We start from the raw sequence: 26,631 nt of genomic DNA on the forward strand, positions 1-26,631 counted from the left end.
TGTCCCACGTGGGGCTCACAGTCTTAATCCCCATTTTACAGATGAGGTAACTGAGGCACAGAGAAGTTAAGTGGCTTGCCCAAGGTCACACTGCTGACAGGTGGCTGAGTGGGGATTCGAACCCATGATCTCTGACTCTGAAGCCCGCGCTCTTTACACTGAGCCACGCTGCTTCTCATGTATACATCTTTGCAATTCACCACTTATCACATCTGTAATTTTATTTTAACATCTCTTCCTCTAACATGTAAGCTCCTTGTGGGCAGGGATCGTGCCCACCAACTCTACTGAATTGTACTTTCCCAAGAGCTTAGTACAGTGCTCTGCACATAGTAAGTGCTCAATAAATAAAATTGATCGATTGATTGTCATCATAACAGCTTTTATTGAATTCTGCTCTTTGCATTTCACTACAATTGGCATTTAAGAACAAGCAGTAGAAGGGAAAAATGTGCTTCCTCACTTTGTAGAAACATTCATTCATTCATTCAATCGTATTTATTGAGCGCTTACTGTGTGCAGAGCACTGTACTAAGCGCTTGGGAAGTACAAGTTGGCAACATATAGAGACGGTCCCTACCCAACAGCGGGCTCACAGTCTAGAAACAGGTGAATATAAAGAGAAAAATATACAAAAAGAAGTAACTATCATTCATTCGATCATATTTATTGAGTGCCCACTGTGTGCAAAGCACTATATTAAGCACTTGGGAAAGTACACTATAACAACAAACGGACACATTCCCTGTCCCCAAGAAGCTCACAGCCTAGAGGGTGAGACAGACATTAATACAAATAAACAAGCAGATAAGTAAAATCATTAAATGAACAGGTCTATACCTCCAAGGCTAAGGTGGCTAAAAGGATGACATGATCAGGAAGGTGGGGATTAGTAGTAGTAGCAGTCTTTACTAAGTGCCTATTGTGTGCAGAGCACTGTACTAAGCACTGGATTAGTCAAGGAAAGCCTTTGGAAAGAGGTGACTTTTTAGTAAGGGGAAATGAGAGGGGAGAGAGGCCCCGGCTGGTGAAAGGTCAGAGATAATAATAATAATAATAATGGCATTTATTAAGCGCTTACTACATGCAAAGCACTGTTGTAAGTGCTGGGGAGGTTACAAGTGATCAGGTTGTCCCTCGTGGGGCTCACAGTATTAATCCCCATTTTACAGATGAGGGAACTGAGGCCTCACCTGCTCCAGGAGGCCTTCCCAGACTGAGCCCCTTCCTTCCTCTCGCCCTCGTCCCCCTCTCCATCCCCCCATCTTACCTCCTTCCCTTCCCCACAGCACCTGTATATAAGTATACATGTTTGTACATATTTATTACTCTATTTATTTATTTATTTTACTTGTACATATCTATTCTATTTATTTTATTTTGTTAGTATGTTTGTTTTTATTCTCCGTCTCCCCCTTTTAGACTGTGAGCCCACTGTTGGGTAGGGACTGCCTCTATAGGTTGCCAACTTGTACTTCCCAAGCGCTTAGTACAGTGCTCTGCACACAGTAAGCGCTCAATAAATACGATTGATGATGATGATAGAGAAGTTAAGTGACTTGCCCAAAGTCACACAGCTGACAATTGGTGGAGTCGGGATTTGAACCCATGACCTCTGACTCCAAAGCCCGTGCTCTTTCCACTGAGCCGCGCTGCTTCTCTGTCAGTGAGGTGTAGATAGAAGGTTAACCACAGTTATCTCCTCTCCACAATAAGCAGGGACCCCTGACCACTGAATTTAAAGAACTTCATTTCTTTTCTCCCTCCTACTTACTCTACTCCTCTCCCACTACAACTCAACTCATGCACTGGTCTCCTCTCCAGCCAACTTACTCACTGTGCCTTGTTCTTGCTTTTCTCACTGTTGACGTCTTGTTCACAGCCTCCCATCTGCCTGAAACTCCCTTCCCCTTCCCATCTGGCAGATCATTGCTCTCCCCATCTTCCAAGCCCTTCCAAAAATCACACCTCCTCCAGGAGGTCTTCTCGGATTACTCATCTCCCCAGCCTATTTCCCCCTCTACTTCCACTCCAGTATTTCCCTGTCCTCCTTGCTTACTCACTCCTCCTACGCCATCCACAGAAGTTATATATTTGACCTTTATTTTTAATTCATTTACAATGTATTTTAGCGTATGTCTCCCCTGTTAGAGTGTAAGTTCCTTGAGGACAGGATTGTGTCTACTAAATCGATTGTACCGTTCCAAACACTTAGTACAGTACTCTGCAAAGAGTAAGTGCTCAATAAATACTATTGATCGATCGATTGATTACATGAAGAGCACAAATTGGGATCTGCTTCTCTCCCTTCTCTCCTTCTCCAGCCCAGCCCGCACCCTCCGCTCCTCTGTCGCTAGCCTCCTCACCGTGCCTCGTTCTCGCCTGTCCCGCCATCGACTCCTGGCCAACGTCCTCCCCCTGGCCTGGAATGTCCTCCCTCCTCACATCCGCCAAACTAACTCTCTTCCTCCCTTCAAAGCCCTACTGAGAGCTCACCCCCTCCAGGAGGCCTTCCCAGACTGAGCCCCCTTTTTCCTCTCCTCCTTCGTACAGTGCCTGGCACATAGTAAGTGTGTAACAAATACCGTAATAAAAAAACTCATTAGTAATAGCATTAAAGAGTCACTCAGAGAAGCACAAGCCTAGTGAAGGCAGAATACACAGGGCCCTTCCTCTCTCCTCCACAATGAAACTTAGTTTTTCTTTGGAAAATGAAAATTTTAACCCCAAAGAATAATAATCTTGGCTCACAAGGAGTTGAGATGTGCTTAGTATAGCACTCTGCACACTTTATGTGCTCAGTAAATACCCCATTGATTTATTGATTGATTGATCAGGAATGTTCTGAGTGGATGGCCTGGGAATTGGGAGCCAAATTGGAGGGGAGGAAATTACAAAATGGTTTAGGGGAAAGACAAGGGCCTCCCATGGTAAGTGTTATCCATTCCCAATCCAATTGGGCACCCATATATGAAGGCCAGGATTGAGTAAAATATGATCTCAAATCTCCACCTCCACCCTGTCTCTGGCTTGTGTTTGAATATATCTACCCCGGTGTTTAAGTAGAGTGCCTGGCACATAGAAAGCACTTAACAAATACCATTATTATTATTATTATTAATAAGTACTGAAAACCAAGTTTGCTCCAAGACTTATTTTTCTTTTGAATCTCATCTGCTTCATGTTGATCACTTCTTGGCCAGATGATAGAAAGCAATTTTCGTTTTGTTCCACAATAGCTCACTTCTCTCTTCCCTGGAGAATTGAACACCATTTCAGATTTAATTGCAGTATTAAATACAATGCTCCATCTTTTCCATGGCTTTCCTTCAGCTTAGAAAATTATCTTTCCTGAGAAGTGAAGAGGGAAACCAGGTCTAAGTCTCTGCCTCTTTACCATGTGTCAGAAGAGGTTTGCTCATTCAGCAGTTTGAATCGACAGGTACTGCTTAAACACACTTGGGAGAATAAATCCAAATTAAAACAGTCCAGGGTTAATGGGTTAATAAATAACGGTCATGGCAAATCCTGGTTTAGGTCTTTCAGGAAGAAATCCCCCTGAGCTAAGAGCTTATTTGTCAAATATCACCTGATATTCTAATTTATGGTTCATCTCATAAATTACATACAAATGCTACAAATTCAAAGGCACACAGTGCCATAAACATCTTATTCTACAAAAGAACCTAGGTTTATCCTTCAAATATGGGAAAAATTCAAGCAATTGCATTTTCCCTTAAGATCTGGAAGTTCAGCAAGCATCCCAAAGTGTCTTGTTTCGCTGAAAGATAGTATTGTACCGCATACTTTGTATTTAAAAGTATTGACAATGTTTGTAGCTGAATGTAATAAGCTATAGATTGCTACCTTTAAGTATGCTGGGTCAACTCTTCATGGCTGTGAATTTCCACCAAGGAAATCTGCCAGGATACTCATCACTCTGCTACTGCATCAGCCTCCTTGTTGACATCCCTACCTCATGAATCTCCCCTCTCCAGTCTTTACTTCACTCTTTCAGAAAAATGATCCAGGATCATTTTTCTAAAAAAAAGTTCGGCCCACGTCCCCCCATTCCTCAAAACCCATCTCCACTTCAAACAGAAACTCCTCAGTGTCGACTTTAAGGCACTCGATCAGCTCTCCCACTCCTACCTTTATCTCGCTTACTATGTGGCAGGGACTGTTTTAAATGCTGGAAGAGTTACAGGCAAATCGGATTGAACACAGTCCCTGTCCCACAAGGGGCTCACAGTCTCAGTCCCCATTTTACAGATAAGGTAACAGAGGCACAGAGAAAGTAAGCGACTTGCCCAAGGTCACACAGCAGACAAGTTGCAGAGCTGGGATTGGAACCTAGATCCTTCTGACTATCCATTAGGCCACACTACTTCTCTGCCTCCTTAAGTACTAAACACATGGGAAAGAACAATTCCTGCCCTCAAGTAGCTTACAGTCTACAGGGGGAGACAGACATTAAAATAAATTATAATAAAATAAATAGGGGAATAATAATAATAATGATGGCATTTATTAAGCGCTTACTATGTGCAAAGCACTGTTCTAAGCGCTGGGGTAGATACAAGGTAATCAAGTTGTCCCACGTGGGGCTCACAGACTTAGTCCCCATTTTCCAGATGAGGTAACTGAGGCACAGAGACGTGAAGCAACTTGCCCAAAGTCACACAGCTGACAAGTGGCGGAGTCCGGATTTGAACCTGTGACCTCTGACTCCAAAGCCGGGGCTCTTTCCACTGAGCCATTCTGCTTCTCTGGGAATTAACAGAGATAAGGATTTTCAGCATGGCGTAGTGGATACAGCATGGGATTGGGAGTCAGAAGGTCATGGGTTCTAATCCCGGCTCCGCCACTTGTCTGCTGTGTGACCTTGGACAAGTCACTTCACTTCTCTGTGCTTCAGCTACCTCATCTGCAAAATGGGGATTGAGACTCTGAGCCCCACATGGGACAGGAGCTGTGTACAACCCAATCTGCCTGTATCCACCCCCTCGGGCTTAGTACAGTGCCTGGCACATAGTTAAGCGCTTAACAAATACTATAATTATCATAATTATTATCATTATTATTATTATTACAAGTGCTGTGGGGCTGGGTTTGGGCAAGTATCAAAGCACTTAAGGGGAACAGTACAGTACAGTGCTAAGCGCTTAGTACAGTGCTCTGCACACAGTAAGCGTTCAATAAATATGATTGAATGAATGAATGAACAGATCCAAGTGCATAGGCAATTCATTCATTCATGTTTATTGAGCACTTACTGTGTGCAGAGCACTGTACTAAGCGCTTGGGAAGTACAAGTTGGCAACATATAGAGATGGTCCCTACCCAACAGTGGGCTAGGCAATGCATAAGGAAGGGCAAATGGGGTGGGAAATGAGGGATTAGTCAGGGAAGGCCTTTTGGAGGAGACAGGATTTTCGTAGGTTTTGAAGCAGGGGAGAGTGGTGGTCCAACACATATGAAGAGGGAGGGAGTTCCAGGTCAGAGGGAATATGTGGACAAGGGATCGGTAGTGAGATAGACGAGATCGAGGTACAGTAAGTTGGTGTGATAAGTGAAATGTGTGGGCTGGGTTGTAGTAGGAGAAAAGCGAGATGAGGTAGGAGGGGGCAAGGTGGTTGAATGCTTTAAAGTTTCTGTTTGATACAGAAGTGAATGGGCAACTATTGGAGAGAGCAAAAACTCCTCACCCTGGGCTTCAAGGCTGTCCATCACCTTGCCCCCTCCCACCTCACCTCCCTTCTCTCCTTCTCCAGCCCAGCCCGCACCCTCCGCTCCCCTGCCACTAACCTCCTCACCGTGCCTCATTCTCGCCTGTCCCACCGTCAACCCCCGGCCCACGTCCTTCCCCTATCCTGGAATGCCCTCCCTCCACACATCCACCAAACTAGCTCTCTTCCTCCCTTCAAAGCCCTACTGAAAGGACATTTCCTGTTGTGTGTTCTTGGGCAAGTCACTTCACTTCTCTGTGCCTCAGTTACCTCATCTGTAAAATGGGGATTGAGACTGGGAGCCCCACCAAAGCCAAGGACTGCTATTATTATTATCAAGTGGCGTCGAGTCGTTTCCGATTAATAGCAACTCTATGGATCTATTTTCTCCAGAACATCCTGTCTTCTGCTGTAATCCGTAACCTTGCTAACGGTTCTTCCTTTGTCGTTGTTATGGTTTCTATCTATCTAGCTCCTGGTCTGCCTCTTCCACATTTTCCCTGGAATGTTCCTAGCATCAGTCTTCTCCAGAGAATTAGTCCTCTTGATTATGTGTCCAAAATATACTAATCTAAATCGACAAGGATTGTGTCCAACCCAATTTGCTTGTATTCACCCTAGTGCTTGGATCATAGTAAGCGCTTAACAAAATGCCGTTATTATTATTATTATTAAATACTATTATTATTATTATTATTAATTAAGAAAACAGTAAGGAACTGGCTTAAGCGCAATAGCCAACAGACAGGGAGGGGCTGCTTTGTCTCCCCTCTCCCCTTTCCTCCCAGAATTGAGGCAGAGCAGGGGTAGGGTTAGTTGGGCAATGAAGAACACAAGCAGGAGGGAGTGGGGAATTCACAATCTTTTTATCTGCAAAGGTTTCTCATCCTTTCTTGCTGTGTGTCTGAACATTCACCCCCACCACACAACCTTTCAGTGACCGAAGGCAGAAAACTTTCATCAGCCTCACATCCTAGCTCACTCTTTCTCCCTTATCAGCTCTGCTTTGCTCAGCAGTTCTCACTTCCCAAATATACTCTCCCAAGTGCTTAAGACAGGGTTCTACACACAGTAAATGCTCAATAAATACCATTGATTAGTTGATGGACCTCCAGTTGACATTCATAATATAAAATAAAGAATAAATATTTTCACCTTCAGCCCCACTTCTGTTTTGCCTGCCCTGCCGCATTCCCCCACCATCCTATATCTCTCCCCTCTCCTCCCCAGCGGCAGTTATTTTCTTTGGATGTAAGCACTGCATTAAAAGTATTATGCCATTAAATTGATTGGGATTATTGGGCAGCCTGAATTGACATCCAAATTTGTGAGGTTTTACTGAATTTTCATATACAGCACAGTATTGCAGTCATGTGTACACTGCCATGCTGCTTTAAAATTCCATTAGATGATTTTCCAGCTAAAAATAATGGAGAAGATTCATGTTTTCATTACACAGTGAGCATATTGGGTTATTGAAAAGTGGGGAAAAAAAGGGATTAAATGCCTTTGCATTGTTGATGAAAATGTCAATCAATTCCCCTTTATACTTTACATTACTAAATTATTCATATTCTTTTATGTTAGGAACACATTGGGGCAGACCTCAAAATTCCACTATTGGGCTAAGAATGTCTCTGAACTAGTGTAATGAAAATGTTTATGAAGATTTGTTTTTTTATTTATAAATCAAGCTGTATCAAAGGAAGATACCTTTATGTATACCTATATATATGTATGTATATATATGTATATGTATATATATTCCTATATATATATATGTATATATACCTGCATATGTGTATATAAGTTTGTGCATATTTATTACTCTATTTATTTATTTTATTTGTACATATCTATTCTATTTATTTTATTTTGTTCGTAAGTTTGGTTTTGTTCTCTGTCTCCCCCTTTTAGACTGTGAGCCCACTGTTGGGTAGGGACTGTCTCTATATGTTGCCAACTTGTACTTCCCAAGCGCTTAGTACAGTGCTCTGCACACAGTAAGCGCTCAATAAATACGATTGATTGATTGATTGATTGATTGATTGAAGAAGGTTTTGTACATTCAGGATGGGTGTGACCAGATAAGGCCTGCATATTCCTTTTGAGCTATAATTTTTCTTCAGCCTCTGAAATAGTTGTTTCTAACTGTGCAATGAAATTGAAGCAAGATAGAAACAGTTTGCTTGATTTGGCCATTTTTCCTTCCTAAACAGGTCTGTGACATTTGCACAAAACTCATCCAGTGTTGTTACAACTGGGATCTGTGACCTGACTGATTAAGTTTTGGGGTCCTCTTTGCCAGACAAATGGATGAAATCACAGAATCCTGGAATCATAGAAATGATGTGGCCTAGTGGAAAAAGCACAGAATTGAGTGTCAAGAGACCCGGATTTTAATCCTGGCTCTGCCATTTGCCTGCTGTGTGACCTTCAGCAAGTCACAACTTCTTTGTGCCTCAGTTTCCTCATCTTTTAAATGGGGATTAAATACCTGTTCGCTGTCCTTGCTAGACTGGAATCCTCGTGTGACACAGGGACGGTCTCCGATCTGATTTTATTGTCTCTACTCCAGTGCTTAAAGGATATCACAGTTACTATTATTATTACGTACATATCTGTAATTTATTTATTTATATGAATTTATGTCTCCCCTTTAGACTGTAAGCTCAATGTGGGAAGGGAATGTGTCCATTTATATAATAATAATACTAATAATGATGGTATTTGTTAAGCGCTTACTATATGCCAAGCCCTGTTCTAAGCACTGAAATTAACTGTTATACTGTTTAAGTTTATTGTTATACCATACTCTCCCAAGTGTTCTGCACACAGTGAGCACTCAATAAATATGATTGAATGAAGTAATAATAATAATATCTTTACTATTATTATTATCATTGGGCTGGAAGGGACCTTGATGTCCAAACTCCTCCTGCAGGAGATGAATAACTAAATTATTCAAGACAACTGGATGCTTATCTTGTCAGGACGGCGGCTCCACAGTTACCTCAGTAGTCTGTTCCAGTCAAGAAGATTTTCCTTATGACCAGCCAAACTCTGCTGCTGCAATATACGTGAACCAGTTTTCTCCTATACTAGAATACTTGCTGGAGAGGCAAGGCGCTACCCTTCCCGAATCGGATCATGGAAGAGCGACTGAACATCCACAAGTGCTTCTAAAACACACTGTTCCCAAAGAACTGGAGTTGTAATTTCAGAATCACTTACAGAGAACCAAGATAATAATGACAACAATAATAATAATGGTATTTGTTAAGCGCTTACTTTGTGCACTGGGGAGGTTACAAGGTGATCAGGTTGTTCCACGGGGGCTCACAGTTTTAATCCCCATTTTACAGATGAGGTAACTGAGGCCCAGAGAAGTTAAATTACTTGCCCAAAGTCACACAGCTGACAGTGGAGGAGCCGGGATTTGAACCCACGACCTCTGACTCCAAAGCCCATCCTCTTTCCACTGAGCCAAATGAGCATTTACTATATACAGAGCCTGGAAGAGTGCAATACAATGGAGTTGGGAGTCGTGTTCCCTGCCCACAAGGAGGTTACCATGTAGAGGGCAAGACAGACATTAATATAAATTTTGGATATGCACAATAGTTCTGTGGAGTTGAGAGAGGGGTAAATACAGGGTGAAAACGCAAGTGTGACACAGAAGGGAGAAGAGGAAATGAAGGGGAAGGCTCCTAGGAGATATACCTTAAATAACACTTTGAAAGTGGGTAGAGCAATGGTCTGTTTGATATGAATGGGGCAGGACGTCCAGGCCAGAGGAAGGATGGGGAAAAGGGGTTGGAGGTGAGATAGATGCCAAGCACTGTTCTAAGCACGGGAATAATATTTTTTCTTATGCATCTTTCACGTGCGAGGCAGTGTACTAAGCCCTGGAAAGAATACAAGGAAATCAGGTTGGACACAGTCCATGTTCCACATGGGGCTCACAGTCTTAGTCCCCATTTTACAGATGAGGTAACTGAGACACAGAGAAATCAGTGGACTTGCCCGGGTCACACAGCAGACAAGTGGTGGAGCTGGAATTAGAACCTGGGACCTTCTGCCTCCAAGCTCTTTCCACTAGGCAACACCGCTTCTCTATGGCCCCTGTGCATTTCTTGGCACTTTCAGAGTCCATTCTGGACTACGTTTGCAAGAGACCCTTGCTCTTCAAAGCAATCAGTAACACTAATCAGAGTCATATTTGGAATATTCAGAAAGCACTCATTTTGGGGACTCTCCTGGGAAATCTTGATCAACGCTTTCATCATTTTTCTTTCTTTTGTCTGGATACTGGAGTGTTCCGAAATTATAATAATTCCCTGTTAAAGGTCAAACCAGTGCTGAGTTTGAGAAGGATTATTTGCTTGTTCTTTTTTATGGTGTCTTTTAAGCACTTACTACATGCCAGGCACTGTTCTAAGCATTTGAGTAGACACGGTCCCTGTCCCACATAGGGCTCACAGTCTTCATCCCCATTTTGCAGGTGAGATAACTGAGGCACAGAGAAGTTAAGTGACTTGCCCAAGGTCACACAACAGACAAGTTATGGAGCCAGAATTAGAACCCAGATCTTCTGGCCCTCAGACAGTGCTCTTCCCACTAGACCACACTGCTACTCCCTTTAATAGTACCACGTTAGCTTTGACTCACTCAATTTGTGGCTGACTGTGACCCCTAGGCCGTTTCCTACTGTTCTCATTCCTAGATGGCATTACCATTGCTGGATTTAGTCGTTCCTACTGTTTTTAAATGAAACCCCTTCTAGACTTTTAAGCTCATTGTGGATAGGGAACACGCCTACCAACTCTGTTATATTGTACTCTCCCAAGTGCTTTGTACAGTGCTCTGCATACAGTAAGTGCTCAATAAATCTGATTGATTGATTGATTACTTTCACTGTCACTGTCCTCTCCTGGTTCTCCTCCTATCTCCCCGGCAGCTCATTCTCAGTCTCTTTTGTGGGCTCCTCCTCTGCCTCCCATCCCCTAACTGTAGAGGGTCCCTCAAGGTTCAGTTCTCGGTCCCCTTCTATTCTCCATCTATGCTCCTTCCCTTGGAGAACTCATTTCCCTCCTATGGCTTCAACTACCACTTCTGTGCTCATGAAACTCAAAGCTGGACATGATCCATGTCCCACAAGGGGCTCACAGTAATAATAATAATGATGGCATTTATTATGCGCTTACTATGCGCAAAGCACCATTCTAAGCGCTGGGGAAGTTACAAGGTGATCAGGTTGTCCCTCGTGGGGCTCACAGTCTTAATCCCCATTTTACAGATGAGGTAACTGAGGCCCAGAGAAGTGAAGTGACTTGCCCAAAGTCACACAGCTGACAAGTGTCGGAGCCTGGATTTGAACCCGTGACCTCTGACTCCAAAGCCCGGGCTCTTTCCACTGAGCCACGCTGCATTAATTCTCATTTTACAGATGAGGTAACTGAGGCACAGAGAAGGCAAGTGACTTACCCAAGGTCACACAGCCGACAAGTGGCAGAACCAGTCCATGCTCTATCCACTAGATCACACTGCTTTATATCTTCTGGCCAAATCCAATGGTCTGTACTGCATCCTAATCATCCTCCACCTCTCTGTTGCCTTTGACACTGTTGACCACCTCCTTCTCCTAGAAACATTATCCAGCCTCAGCTTCACTGACACTGTCCTCTCCTGGTTCTCCTATCTCTCTGGTCTCTCATTCTCAGTCTCTTTAGCGGGCTCCTCCTCTGCCTTCCATCCTCTAACTGTAGGGATCCCTCAGTGTTCAGTTCTGGATCCCCGTCTATTCTCCACCCACACCTATTCCCTTGGAGAACTCATTTCCTCACACGGCTTCAACTACCACCAATATGCTGGTGATGCCCAAATCTCCATCTCCAGCCCTGATCACTCTCCCTCTCTGCAATCTCACATTTCCTCCTGCCTTCAAGACATCTCTACTTGGATGTCCTCCCTTCACCTCCAACTTAATATGGCTAAAACTGAGCTTAATTATCTTCCCACCCAAACCCTGTCTTCCTGCTCACTTTCCTATCACTGTTGATGACATCACCACATCCTGCCTGTCTCACAAGCCTGTAACCTTGGCATTATCCTTGACTTCTCATAGTCATTCGACCTACATATTCAAGCCATCACTAAATCCTGTCAGTTCTGCCTTCACAACATAGCTAAAACCTGCCCTTTCCTCTCCATCCAAACTGCTATCACATTAATGCAAGTACTTATCCTATCCCACCTTGATTATTCTATCAGCCTCCTCGCTGACCTTCCCGCCTCCTCCCTCTCCCCACTCCAGTCCATACTCTACTCTGCTGCCAGGATCATTTTCCTTCAAAAACATTCAGATCATGTTTCCCCATTCCTTAGGAAACTCCAGTGGTTGCCCATCCACCTCCACATCAAATAAAAACTCCTCACCATTGGCTTTAAAGCAGTCCACCACCTTGCCCCCTCCTATTTCACCTCGCTACTCTCCTACTACAACCTGGCCTACAAACTTCGTTCTTCTAACGCCAACCTTCACTGTACCTTGATCTCCTCCACCTCACTGCCAACCTTTTGCCCCCATCCTATTTCTGTCCTGGAATGCCGTCCCTCCTCTTACCAGGGAAATAATTGTTCTCCCCCACTTTAAAGCCTTATTAAAGGCACAGCTCCTCCAAGAAGCCTTCCCTAAGCCCTACCCTTCTCTCACTCCCTTCTGCATTGCCCTGACTTGCTTCCTTCATTCAATCTCCCTCCCATCCCCATAGTACATATAATATATGTATCATAAAATATATCACATATATATATTTATTTATTTATGTCTATTAATGTCTGTCTCTCCCTCTAGATTGAGCTCTTTGTGGGTGGGGAATGTGTCTATTGTTGCACTGTACTCTCCCCAGAGCTTAGAACAGTGCTTTGCACACAGTAAGCTTCAATAAATATGATTGAATAAATAAATGAATTTTACAACCCTGTCTGATGATGGACTGACGGATGAACCTCCAGATTTGTGACCACAGGACTGAGAACCTGTGTGAAGGAGTTGATTCCAGTGCTAGTTGCTGAAGTGGTTCCATTCAACTTTCCCGCTTCTTAAGAGAAGCAGCATGGCTCAGTGGAAAGAGCATGGACTTGGGAGCCAGAGGTCATGAGTTCTAATCCCAACTCTGCCACTTGTCAGATGGATGACTTTGGGCAGGCCACTTAGCTTCTCTGTGCCTCAGTTACCTCATCTGTAAATTGGGGATTAAGACTGCGAGCCCCACATGTGAAAACCTGATCACCTTGTATCCCCCCAGTGCTTAGCTTCACATATAGTAAATGCTTAACAAATGTCGTGATTATTATTATTCCCTCTTGTTCCTGTCTCATCACTTGATAGTCTCCCCAGCCCTAACCCCACAACACTTAAGTACCTATCTTTAAATTATATATTATAAATCATTTATTTATTCATATTAATCTCTAGACTGTAAACTCGTTATGGACAGGGTACGTGTCTGCTAATTCTGTTGTACTCTCCCAAGCACTTAGTACAGGGCTCTGTATATAGTAAGTGCTAAATAAATACAATTGATTGATTGGTTAATAATAATAATTGAGGCATTTAATAATTATGGTATTTGTTAAGTGCTTACTATGTGCCACACACTGTACCAAGTACTGGGGTGGATACAAGCAAATCAGGTTGGATACAGTCCCTGTCCCATGTATTCATTAACTGCTTACTGTATGCACACAGAAGTGCTTATGTTGCCGACTTGTATTTCCCAAGTGCTTAGTACAGTGCTCTGCACACAGTAAGCGCTCAATAAATACGATTGAATGAATGAATATATGCCACTGTACTAAACACTGGGGTAGACAAGAAAGTCAGGTCCAACATGAGGCTCACAGTCCAAGTAGGAGGGAGCACGTACTCCCCAGTTCTGTGCAAAATCCCCATTTTTCAGATGAGGAAACTGAGGCCCAGAGACATTAAGTGATTTATCCAAGGTCACACAGCAGAGGTGAGATTAGAATCCAGATCCTCTTACTCCCAGGTCTATGCTCTTTCCATTAGGCCATGTTGTTTCCCTATGGCACAGAGTACCTCCTTCTTCTCCAAAATGCAGTGGACCAGGCAGACTGTGAAATGCACAAAATAAATGCCATTGATTGTTTGATTGCTTCCCCTAAACTTTCAACCTTTTTAATCCCTTATTCCAGTGACAATATATGGACCCAAAAGCTGTGCAGTGAAAAAACAGGATAGAAGGAGTATCAGTTTCTTTTGAAATGTGGTGTTGGAAATGGCTTTTGTGAATACAATGATCTGCCTGAAAAACAAGCAAATAGATTTTGGAGAAAATTAAACCAAAGTGGTCTTTGGAAGGACAAATGACTTGACTTGGATTAGCACATTTTGGACACATAATCAGGAGGACTAGTTCTCTGGAAAAGACACTAATGCTAAGAAAAGTCCAGGGAAAATGTGGAAGAGGCAGACCAGCAGCCAGGTTGATAGCAACCATAACAACGATAACAGAAGAACCATTAGAAAGGTTGCAGATTATGGCAGAGGACAGGACCTTCTGGAGAAAATATATCCATGGAGTCGCTGTGAATCAGAAACGACTCAATGGCACTTAATAAAAATCTGCACACTACTTTAAACCTGGCCTTTAGGGGTACTTGGACAAAACATGGGGGGCCAGGGAGGGGATAGAAGAGTGATCCTGAGGTCAGCAATGGAGATCTCTGGTCTCTGCTTTGGAATGGCCTGTACTTTTAACCATCATTACATACAAACTGGTTAGAGGTGACAGTTTTGAGGCAGGTGAGATTCTCTCAAGCTGCTGGCCAAAAGGAACAAACATAGCCAGGAGTGGAAGTCTCAGAAAATAAGCTATTGCGGCTGTCCTGATTCACCACTGAGGTTGGAAACATTTGTCAAATTCTGTGCAGAACAGTCAGCCGTAAGTAAATGCTTTCCTTGAGTCGATCCAGCTTGGCTGTTCGGAAATCCCTGTCTTAGACCACGTTCGTTGGTTTATTACTTCTTGCTGTCATCCTTGACTCCGCTCTCTCGCTCACCCCTCACATCCAATCCGTCACCAAAACCTGCCGGTCTCACCTCCACAACATCGGCAAGATCCACCGTTTCCTCTCCATCCAAACCGCTACCTTGCTGGTTCAATCTCTCATCCTATCCCGACTGGATTACTGCATCAGTCTGCTCTCTGATCTCCCATCCTCCTGTCTCTCCCCACTTCAGTCTATATTTCACTCTGCTGCCCGGATCATCTTAGTGAAGAAACACTATGGGCATGTTACTCACCTCCTCAAAAATCTCCAGTGGCTGCCTGTCAACCTATGAATCAAGCAAAAACTCCTCGGTCTTGGCTTCAAGGCTCTCCATCACTTCGCCCCCTCCTACCTCACCTCCCTTCTTTTCTTCTCCAGCCCAGCCCGCACCCTCCACTCCTCTGCCGCTAACCTCCTCACTGGGCCTCATTCTCGTCTGTCTGGCCATCGACACCCGGCCAACGTCCTCCCCCTAGCCTGGAATGTCCTCCCTCTCCACATCTGCCAAGCTAGCTCTCTTTCTCCCTTCAAAGCCCTACTGAGAGCTCACCTCCTCCAGGAGGCCTTCCCAGACTGAGCCCCCCTTTTCCTCTCCTCCTCCCCATCCCCCCGCCCTTCCTCCTTCCCCTCCCCACAGCACTTGTACATATTTGTACAGATTTATTACTCTATTTATTTTACTTGTACATGTTTACTATTCTATTTTGTTAATAAAGTAAATACCATTGTATTTTGTGAAGCAGCCTGGCTTAATGTGAAGCAACCTGGCTCAATGGAAAAGGCACGGGCTTTGGAGTCATATGTCATGGGTTCAAATCCCTGCTCCGCCAATTGTCAGCTGTGTGACTTTGGGTAAGTCACTTAACTTCTCTGGGCCTCAGTTACCTCATCTGTAAAATGCGGATTAAGACTGCGAGGCCCCCGTGGGACAACCTGATCACCTTGTAACCTCCCCAGCTCTCAGAGCAGTGCTTTGCACATAGTAAGTGCTTAATAAATGTCATAATAATAATTATTATTAATGATGTTCATATAGCTTTAATTCTTTAATTCTATTTGTTCTGACGATTTTGACACCTGTCTACATGTTTTGTTTTGTTGTCTGTCTCCCCCTTCTAGACTGTGAGCCTGTTCTTGGGTAGGGACCGTCTCTGTATGTTGCTGACTTGTACTTCCCAAGTGCTTAGTACAGTGCTCTGCACACAGTAAGTGCTCAATAAATATGATTGAATGAATGAATGAAAAATGTCCTATGTCTTTGTTGCTGGTGACCCACAGTCTCTGTTATACCTCCTGCCTCAGAAAACAAAAATGCACTGTGGCCATATTGCCAATGTCAATTTAACAGATTCACCCAAGGTGGTAAAGAGCCACACACCTGACTCCAGGACACTTTTTCACCCTCTAAAAATAACTCCTCTCCTTTGGGGGATTTATGCAGAATAGGTGAGGTGACTTAGAAATGTAAATGTGGATGTTAGGATGGGAAAAAATAAACTTGAAGAGAAAATTCCTTGAGGAAATCAATAGGGACAGGGAAGCTGTGGGAAATTTGGAGATTTTATTTGACTGAGGACCCAAACATAGTAAAAAAAAATACATTAAGGCTGGTTGGGTTATTCTAGTAGATGAATCGGTGCAAATCGAATAGAATCATGAGAAAAGGAAGCAAAGGGGATTGGGAACAACACTAAGCCTCCAGAATTTTTACTTGGGTTTGGTTAAAGCAAAAGACTTTATTCATCATCTATTTTCAGAGATAATTTCCAAAATCCAGGCATTGTTACTTCCAATACTGACACAGAGCCAGGGGCAGGGAGAAGTCAGAATGCTTGTCTTGAAATCCTTCCAAACCTCTTTTACTCTAAATATCCTATGATTTAGTTTTCCTGCGAGGTTTCCATTCTTTTCATTCAGGAATATTCTTAGAATTGCCTCTTTTTTTTTTGATACTTTACACTCCTGCCCTTGCCTGGATCTGCTGTCTGCAAAGGAACAAAAATAAATGAAACCAATTTTTCTTGAATCTGGAAAGTTCTAAGGTTTTGTGTGAAAGTTTGGATCTGGGTCAGTTCTCATTTCAACTAACCTGATTTACTTTTCCTGAGAGATTAGCTCCTAAGAGAAAAACACATGTATCAAGGGAAGAGTTTTGAGGTATTTCTGTCTAGCTGCATGAATCCTGAAAAAGAAAGACTCCAAAATTAAGGGCAAAACGTGCTAGAGAAAATTAAAGGAAGGAAAATTCAATATAATTTTGTCTCCAGCATCCTGTTCATTTTTTTTCTTTCACTTCAACTTCTTGTTTTCCTGCTGATTTCCAATCAATTATTTTTCCTGAAATATGTTTCTTTTTTCTTGGTATATAGCTTCAATAACACAACTTACCCTGTTCTTTTTTTGGGGATATCTGGGCCCCTTCTTCACAATCTTAATTTACAGATTAAAGCAAAGTGCAATGGAGGTTTGAGAGATCAGTGACAAATGGTGAGAGTGAGAGATTGAGTCCACCAGCAAGTTACGCTCTGTATCACTGGTCATTAAGATCTTATATAATTCATTCCTTCCTTCAATCATATTTATTGAGCGCTTACTGTGTTCAGAGCACTGTACTAAGCACTTGGGAAGTACAAATCGGCAACATGTAGAGACATTCCCTACCCAACAACAGGCTCACAGTCTAGAAGGGGAACAAGTAAATACCAAGCTAACACAGTGAAAACTGAAAGACGGCCAAATAATTTACAGTGCTAATTTAATAATAATAATAATGATAATAGTGCTATTTATTAACTGCTTGCTACGTCCACAGTCCAGGGATAAATATAGCAAAATCAGATCAGGCATAAGGCTCCAGTCAACAGAGTGAGGGAGAACTGGTATTTAATTCCTATTTAACAGATGAGGAAACTACAGTCCAGAAATGCCTAATACCTTCAGTGGCTCAGTAGAAAGAACACAGGCTTTGGAGTCAGAGGTCATGGGTTCAAATCCCGTCTCTGCCAATTGTCAGCTGTGTGACTTGGGACAAGTCACTTCACTTCTCTGGGCCTCAGTTACCTCATCTGTAAAATGGGGATTAAGACTGTGAGCCCCCCGTGGGACAACCTGATCACCTTGTAACCTCCCCAGTGCCTAGAACAGTGCTTTACACATAGTAAGTGCTTAATAAATGCCATCATCATTATTATTATTATTACCTTGACCGAGGTCACACAGCAGGCAAAATTGATTCATTTTATTCATAGTGCACTTACTGTGTGCAGAGCATTGTACTAAGCATTTGGGAGAGAGCAATAATAATAATAATAATAATAAAGGCATTTATTAAGCGCTTACTATGTGCAAAGCACTGTTCTAAGCACTGGGGGGAAAATACAAGGTGATCAGGTTGTCCCACGTGGGGCTCACAGTCGTCATCCCCATTTTACAGATGAGGTAACGGAGGCCCAGAGAAGTTAAGTGGCTTGCCCAAGGTCACACAGCAGACATGTGGCGGAGCCGGGATTCGAACCCATGACCTCTGACTCCAAAGCCCGGGCTTTTTCTGCTGAGCAACGCTGCTTCATGAGCTAGCTGTGGGTAGAACAGAAGGTCGAATGGGAGGTGTTGGAGAAGAGACACCTGGAAAGAGACAGCAGACCAGCAAGGAAGTGAAGAGACATGTAACCCAGTGGAGATTTTAAAGGCAAAAAAGTGAATATGTGAAATATTAAAAATGAATTACCTGGCAGATTTAGAGACAGATTGAAAGTGGGAGATAAATTTATTCATTTAATTTAATCATATTTACTACGCACTTACTGTGTGCAGAGCACTGTAGTAAGCTCTTGGGAGAGTACAATACAAGAATAAACACATTCCCTGCCCACAGTGAGCTTGAGATGGGGAGACAGACATTAATATAAATGTAAATAAATCAATTACAGATGAGTGCTGTGGGGCTGGGAGGCGGGGTGGGTTGGGGGGGGACAAAGGGAGCAAGCCAGGGCAATGCAGAAGGGAGTAGGAGAAGAGGAAAGGAGGGCTTAGTCAGGGAAGGCTTCTCAGAGGAGGTGTGTCTTCAATAAGGCTTTGAAGGATGGGAAAGTGTCAGATTTGAGGAGGCAAAATGAGGGATCGGCGGCAAAGATGAGATCGAGGGACAGTGCAAAGGTTGGCATTAGAGAAGTGTCTAGAACTCCTTATATATTCAATATATATATTTGAATTCTTTAGCCAGTGTTGTTCTTCGAACTCCTCATGGTGATTTGGGAGTATCCATACAGTCAACTTGGATTCTTTGGTAGACATGAGTGGAAGAATAGGAGTTAGAACCCAGGTTTCCTGGCTCTCAGTCCCCATGCTCTTTTCACTAAGCTATGGTGCTTCTCCGCATTTGAAAATCGAGCTTCTATAGGTAAAGAATAAGTAGGATGATTTTAACCCATCTTTTCCTCTCATCTCAAGGTTAACCATTATCTTGTGTTGGTCCAGGATCATTCAGTCATTCATTCAATCGTATTTGAAGCCAATAGTGAGGAGTTTTTGCTTGATATGGTGGTTGCTAGGCAACCAGGGGAGAGTTCCATCCCTCCCAAACCACCGAGTCTGTGTTTTGATGCTCTATCACTCAATCAATCAATCATATTTATTGAGCACTTACTGTGTGCAGAGCACTGTGCTAAGTGCTTGGGAAGTACAAGTTGGCAACATATAGAGACAGTCCCTACCCAACAGTGGGTTCACAGTCTAGAAGGGGGAGACAGAGAACAAAACCAAACATACTAACAAAATAAAATAAATAGAATAGATATGTACAAGTAAAATAAATAAATAAATAAATAGAGTAACTGATACTTTAGTTAACTCTGCAGGGATACTCCGCCTCACATAATCCTAATGCATCCTACGGTACATTAAATTTACATCTCATTAAGTTGAAGCGCATGAGAAGGAAATGTACGTAGCACAGCTACATGAAGGGACAGCAATTATTCGGGAATTAAAGCCATACAAGCCAGACTGGACCAAAAAAAGCCACTTGTGTCCAAGCTATCCAAATTATTCCTTTTCTATTATTTGCTAAGCACTTATTGCATGGCAGCTACTAAGCTAATCAGGTTGGACACAGTCCATTGTCTTACATGGGACTGCCTTAATCCCCATTTTATAGATGAGGAAACTGAGGTATAGAAAAGTTAAATTACTTGCCCACGGTCACACAGCAGAGAAATGGCAAGCCAGGATTAGAACCCAGGTCCTCTGACTCCTAAGCCAATCGATCAGTCAGTGATATATAGTGAGTGCTCACTGGGTACAGAGCACTGTACTTCACTGTTAGAGAAGCAGGTTGGCTCAGTGGAAAGAGTCCAGGTTTTTGAGTCATAGGTCATGGGTTCAAATCCCATCTCTGCCAATTGTCAGCTGTGTGACTTTGGGCAACTCACTTTTTCACTTCTCTGGGCCTCAGTTACCTCATCTGGAAAATGGGGATTAAGACTGTGAGCCCCCCCGGAACAGCCTGATCACCTTGTAACCTCCCCAGTGCTTAGAACAGTGCTCTGCACATAGTAAGTGCTTAATAAATGCCATCATTATTATTATTAATATTACTAAGTGCTTAGGAAAGTATTATAAAAGAGAGGTGGTAGACCCATTCCCTTGGCATGGCCAAGTGGGTAGAGCACAGGTCTAGGACTCAGCAGGACCTGGGTTCTAATCCTGGCTCTACCATTTCTCTGTTGTGTGACCTTGGGCAAGTTACTTCACTTCTCTGTGTCTCAGTTCCCTTATCTGTAAAATAGGGATGAAGACTGTCAGCTCTACGTGGGACAGGGATTGTATTCAACCCACTTACCTTGTCTCTACCTCAGTGCTTAGTACAGTGGCTGGCACATAGTAAGCTCTTAACAAATACCACACATTATTATTATTACTAGTATTACACACAAGGAGCTTAAAGTCGAGAGGCGCTTACAGCCTAGAACAGAGCAGAAACAGGAGATTGACTCGGGAGGACACATTGTCAAATTCAATAAGACAAGTGAACCAAATTTTCCCATATAACTGGGATTTCTTCAATTTTTAAGATGTACCATCATTGAGAACAGTGATACAGTGATACTTACTCCTTGTATACTATTTCCAGTGCCCCCTGCTTTGTATGCCATAGGTCAATCAATCAACATGTGACTCAGTGGCATTTATTGAGCACTCACTATGTGCAGAACACTGTCCTAAGCACTTGGGAGAGTAGAATACAATAGAATTGATAGACACTATCCCTGCCCTCAAGGAGCTTACGTATATTGGTATGCAAACATTAAAATAAATTACAGGGAGGGTAAGTTACATGGCATAAGAATTTATAGGCACTCAAAAATTCTGCAACTGCTAGATGTAAGTAAACAATTACAAACTCCTGGGGAAAAAGCCTGTGTTGTGTACTTAGACTGCTTTTACACAGTACTCTGTTCTAGACTGTTGAGCCAGCTGTTGGGTAGGGACCATCTCAATATGTTGCCAACTTGTACTTCCCAAGCACTTAGTACAGTGCTCTGCACACAGTAAGAGCTCAATAAATACGATTGAATGGATGAATGAATGCACAAAGTAGGTACTGAAAAATCTGACTGAAGAAAGACCTTCTGAAGCTCAAATAGTTTATCACTAATGAAATTTCATCGTTACCAACTGAAAACATTTTAACAGTGATTTTGTCTCTTTGTAAGAGACACAGGGCACACACATCTTGCTATGAATGAGCAGGCTAAATTTCTACTTGGAAATCTACTTCTGAAATCTTTCAAAAGCCCTTCCCAATCAAAGACCAATGAAGAAATTTCTTCCAGCTTCCAAATTTGAAAGCACATTCATTTGAAAATGTTTCCAATTCTAGTATTCTCTCTCAGTGTTCATTCATATTAATAATTTGGTAGACTATATGATCCAGATCTATCCACTGAAAATCCTTGGCAAACTGTGATGGCAAGAAACAACTGAATTGATTTTTTTATGAATTTACGAATTTCAGTGATCTAAGCACACATAATCAATTAATCGTATTGAGCGTTTACTGTGCACGGAGCACTGTACTAAATGCTTGGGAGAGTTCATTCATTCATTCAATCATATTTATTGAGCGCTTATTGTGTGCAGAGCACTGTACTAAGAGTTCAATATAACAGAGTTGGTAGACATGTTCTCTGCTCACAAGGACTTACAGTCTAGAAGGGGAGACTGACATTAATATAAATAACTAAATTATGGAAATGGACCTAAGTGCTATGGGGCTGAGAGTGAATAAACGGTACCAATCAAAGTGGAAGGACAACACAGTTGGAGAAGAGTAAATGAAGGCTTGGTTGGGGAAAGCCTCTTGGAGATGTGCTTTTAATAGGGCTTTGAAAGTGGGGAGAGTCATAGTCTGTCAAGCGCTTAGTACAGTGCTCTGCACACAGTAAGTGCTCAATAAATACGATTGATGATATGAAGGGGGAGGGAGATCCAGGCCAGAGGCAGGAAGAGGGTGATCGGCCGGTGGCAAGAGAAATGAGACTGAGGCATAGTGAGTAGGTTGGTATCAGAGGAGTGAAGTGTATAATCAGGGAGGTAAGATGATTAGTTGCTTTAAAGTCTATGGTAAAGAGTTTCTGTTTGATGCAGAGGAGGTTGGACAACCACTGGAGGTTCTTGAGGAGTGGGGAAACATGAAATGGAACGGTTTTTATAGCAAAATGATCTGGTGAACAGAATGAAGTACAGACTGGAGTGGGACAGATGGGAGGTGAGAAAAGGGGCTGATGCAGTCATCGAGGTGGGATAGAATAAGTGCTTGGATTAACATGGTAGCAGTTTGGACATGCTGTGAAGGTTGAATTGATAGGATCTGGTCACAGATTGAATATGTGGGTTGAATGAGAGAGACGAGTCAAGGTTGTGGGCTTGCGAGACAGGGAAGATGGTGGTGCTGTCAACAGTGATGGGAAAGGCAGGGGGAAGGTGGGTTTGGGTGGGAATAGGAGGAGTTTATGAGGAGTCCTGTTTTGGATGTGATAATTTTGAGGTGTTGGCTGAACAATGTTAGAGAAGCAGCGTGGCTCAGTGGAAAGAGACCAGGCTTTAGAGTCAGAGGTCATGGGTTCAAATCCCAGCTCCAACAATTGTCAGCTGTGTGACTTTGGGCAAGTCACTTAACTTCTCTGGGTCTCAGTTACTTCATCTGTAAAACGGGGACTGAGACTGTGAGCCCCCTGTGGGACAACCTGATCACTTTGTAACCTCCCCGATGCTTAGAACAGTGCTTTGCACATAGTAAGCACTTAATAAATGCTATTATTATGATTATTATTAACACCATAGTAGAAATGTCCTGAAGGCAGAAGGAAGAAAGAAACTGAAGAGAAGGAGAGAGACCAGGCCTGGAGATGTTGGGAATCATCTTAATAGAGATGATAGTTGAAGCCATGGGAACCAGTGAATTCTATCTGTGAACCAATCTTGGAAATTTACAGAGCAAAGATGCTACTATCCCTAGAGTGCACTGAAATGGATCAGATAAACTACAGAAGTTTAATGATTCCATCATTAGGGAACAGTTCACACCAAGATGTGTAATCTTGCTTAACTTAACCTTGTCATAAACTTCAAAAAGGTTGTTAGGAAATACTGGATGTATGTATGAGTGGGTTTTTTATGGTATTTGTTAAGCACTTACTATGTGTCTAACACTTTTCTAAGCACTGGTGTTGGTACAAGTTAATTAGGTTGGACATAGTCCCTGTCCCACATAATAATAATAACAATAATAGTATTTGTTAAGCACTTACTATGTGCCGAGCACTGTTCTAAGCCCTGATGGGTCTCACAGCCTAAGTAGGAGGGAGGACAGGTATTTAATCCCTAATTTACGATTGAGGAAATTGAGGCACAAAGAAGTGAAGTGATTTGCCCAAGGTCATGCAGCAAACAATTGGCAGAACAATTGGAAGAGCTGGGATTAGAACCCATGCCCCTTGATTCCCAGGCCCCTGCTCTTTCCACTAGGCCATGCTGCTTCTCAGCGTATATTGAAGAAAATGACTGTGCTCTTGATAAAATGGGGCAGAAAACTACGGAAAGGACTGGAAAGAAACCCAGGGATACATCTCACTTATGGAACTGTATGTGCTGCCTGGAGTGTCCCTGGATAATAATAACAATAATAATAATAATAATGGCATTAATTAAGCACTTACTATGTGCAAAGCACTGTTCTAAGCACTGATATGCACCCAGAGAAGCAATTTGGATAATGGGATGGTCTGGGTAGCATTCCCGGATATTTGGAGACTGGCAAACTCCCAGAAGAGATGACAGTATCTGCAGGTCAGCAGAATCTGTGCCAGGCAGTTCCAGAGAAAGATTAGAAAAGAAAAGATAGATAGATGGCCCAGTGGGAAGAGCATAAACCTGGGAGTCAGAGGACAACTCTCTCCTCGACCCCCTCCAGTCTGGCTTCCGTCACCTACATTCCACGGAAACTGCCCTCTCAAAGGTCACCAATGACTCTATCCTCATCCTCCTCAACCTCTCAGCTGCCTTCGACACTGTGGACCACCCCCTTCTCCTCAACACGCTACCCAACCTTGACTTCACAGACTCCATCCTCTCCTGGTTCTCCTCTTAGGTCTCCGGTCATTCATTCTCAGTCTCTTTTGCAGGCTCCTCCTCCCCCTCCCATCCTCTTACTGTGGGGGTTCCCCAAGGTTCAGTTCTTGGTCCCCTTCTGTTCTCATTCTACACTCATTCCCTTGGTGACCTCATTCGCTCCCACGGCTTCAACTATCATCTCTATGCTGATGACACCCAGATCTACATCTCTGCCCCTGCTCTCTCCCCCTCTCTCCAGGCTCGCATCTCCTCCTGCCTTCAGGACATCTCCATCTGGATGTCTGCCTGCCACCTAAAGCTCAGCATGTCGAAGACTGAACTCCTTGTCTTCCCTCCCAAACCCTGCCCTCTCCCTGACTTTCCCATCACTGTTGACAGCACTACCATCCTTTCCATCTCACAAGCCCGCAATCTTGGTGTCATCCTCGATTCCGCTCTCTCATTCACCCCTCACATCCAAGCCATCACCAAAACCTGCTGATCTCAGCTCCGCAACATTGCCAAGATCCGCCCTTTCCTCTCCATCCAAACCACTACCCTGCTTATTCAAGCTCTCCTCCTATCCCGTCTGGACTACTGCATCAGCCTCCTCTCTGATCTCCCATCCTCATGTCTCTCCCCACTTCAATCCATACTTCAAGCCGCTGCCCGGATTGTCTTTGTCCAGAAACGCTCTGGGCATGTTACTCCCCTCCTCAAAAATCTCTAGTGGCTACCAATCAACCTGTGCATCAGGCAGAAAATCCTCACCCCTCCTACCTCACCTCTCTTCTCTCCTTCTCCAGCCCAGCCCATAACCTCCGCTCCTCTGCCACTAATCTCCTCACCATGCCTCATTCTCGTCTGTCCCTCCGTCGACCCCCGGCCCACATCCTCCCCCTGGCCTGGAATGCCCTCCCTCTGCCCATCCGCCAAGCTAGCTCTCTTCCTCCCTTCAAGGCCCTACTGAGAACTCTCCTCCTCCAGGAGGCCTTCCCAGACTGAGGCCCCTCCTTCCTCTCCCCTCGTCCCCCTTTCCATCCCCACCATCTTACCTCCTTCCCTTCCCCACAGCACCTGTATATATGTATATATGTTTGTACATATTTATTACTCTATTTATTTATTTATTTGACTTGTACATATCTATTCTATTTATTTTATTTTGTTAATATGTTTGGTTTTGTTCTCTGTCTCCCCCTTCTAGACTGTGAGCCCACTGTTGGGTAGGGACTGTCTCTATATGTTGCCAACTTGTACTTCCCAAGTGCTTAGTACAGTGCTCTGTACACAGTAAGCGCTCAATAAATACGATTGATTGATTGATTCACCTTGGTTCTAATCCCAGCTCCAGCATTTATCTCCCGTGTGATCTTGGGCAAGCCACTTAACATTTCTGGGACTCAGTTTCCTAACCTGTAAAATGGGGATTAAATGCCCGTTCTCCCTTTTACTTAAGAACAATAATGATAATAATTATGGTATTTGCTAAGTACTTATGGTGTATCAGGCACTGTACTAAGCACTGGGGTGGGTACAAGAAAATCTGGTTGGACACAGTCTCCTTCCCACATGGAGCTCAGAGTCTTAATCCCCATTTTACAGGAAACTGAGGCACGGAGAGATGAAGTGACTTGCTCAAGTTCTTATAGCAGACAAGTGGCACAGCCAGGATTAGAACCCATGACCTTCTGACTCCTGGGCCCGTGCTCTATCCACTTCGCCATGCTGCTTCCCACTATGTCATGGTGCTTCCCGAGACTGTGCTTCCCATGTGGAAGGGACTCTGCCCAACTTGATTAACTTAGAACGGTGCTTGACACATAGTAATCAATTAACCAATACCATTATTATTATCATATCTGGTACAGAAGCAACGTGAATGTTCACCGACAAGAACAGTATAAAAAGAGTGCATTTCTAGACTGTAAACTCACTGTGGGCAAGGATCGCGTCTACCAACTTTGTTGCATCATATTCTCCCAAATGCTTAGTACAGTGCTCTGCACACAGTAAGTGCTCAATATATGCGATTGGTTGATTGATAGATATGGGCTGAGACTTTCAAACTGCTCCATTGTCTGAAGTTCTGTGCACGGTGGTTTTCTACCCAGTTTTGGATCAACATCTTGCTCTTACCCTGGCCAGGCTGAAGTGTGAGGATGTATGTTTGTGTGAATGAGAGTGAGGAGGTACGTATGTATGCTTGGGT

The 26,631-nt window shown here is 43.3% G+C and overlaps 1 protein-coding gene across 1 annotated transcript in view; it reads right to left on the bottom strand.

The window, feature by feature from the left end:
- Positions 1 to 26,631, bottom strand: part of LOC119927003 (voltage-gated potassium channel subunit beta-1-like) — a 495,308-nt gene that overhangs the window by 17,538 nt on the left and 451,139 nt on the right. The gene's annotated exons all lie outside the window — the stretch shown is intronic.

Source organism: Tachyglossus aculeatus, chromosome 1, assembly GCF_015852505.1.
Source record: "Tachyglossus aculeatus isolate mTacAcu1 chromosome 1, mTacAcu1.pri, whole genome shotgun sequence".
Lineage (NCBI taxonomy): Eukaryota > Metazoa > Chordata > Mammalia > Monotremata > Tachyglossidae > Tachyglossus > Tachyglossus aculeatus.